At 34.7% G+C, this 222-nt stretch overlaps 1 protein-coding gene across 1 annotated transcript in view; it reads left to right on the forward strand.

Moving 5' to 3' along the window:
* LOC116694207 (LHFPL tetraspan subfamily member 3 protein) overlaps window positions 1-222 on the forward strand; it is a 26,893-nt gene that overhangs the window by 6,133 nt on the left and 20,538 nt on the right. The gene's annotated exons all lie outside the window — the stretch shown is intronic.

A 222-nucleotide genomic window follows, 5' to 3' on the forward strand; every position in this document is an offset into this window, starting at 1 on the left:
TTATCCTCCTGTTAGAGTTAGCACCCTACAGGCTTAAACAGGGCAAGGTTTAAACGTGTTTTTAGCCTCTAAGCATGCTGAAGGTTTCATGTTTCTTTCCACTGACAGCACTACACATTTAAAAAAAAAAAACAGAACTACATGTTGAAATCAACCTGAATTCTCCTTTAACAAAGATGAATATATTAAATCTCCCATATTATGCTCATTTTCAGGTTCATA

The sequence above is a fragment of the Etheostoma spectabile genome, chromosome 8 (genome assembly GCF_008692095.1).
Source record: "Etheostoma spectabile isolate EspeVRDwgs_2016 chromosome 8, UIUC_Espe_1.0, whole genome shotgun sequence".
Classification (NCBI taxonomy): Eukaryota; Metazoa; Chordata; class Actinopteri; order Perciformes; family Percidae; genus Etheostoma; species Etheostoma spectabile.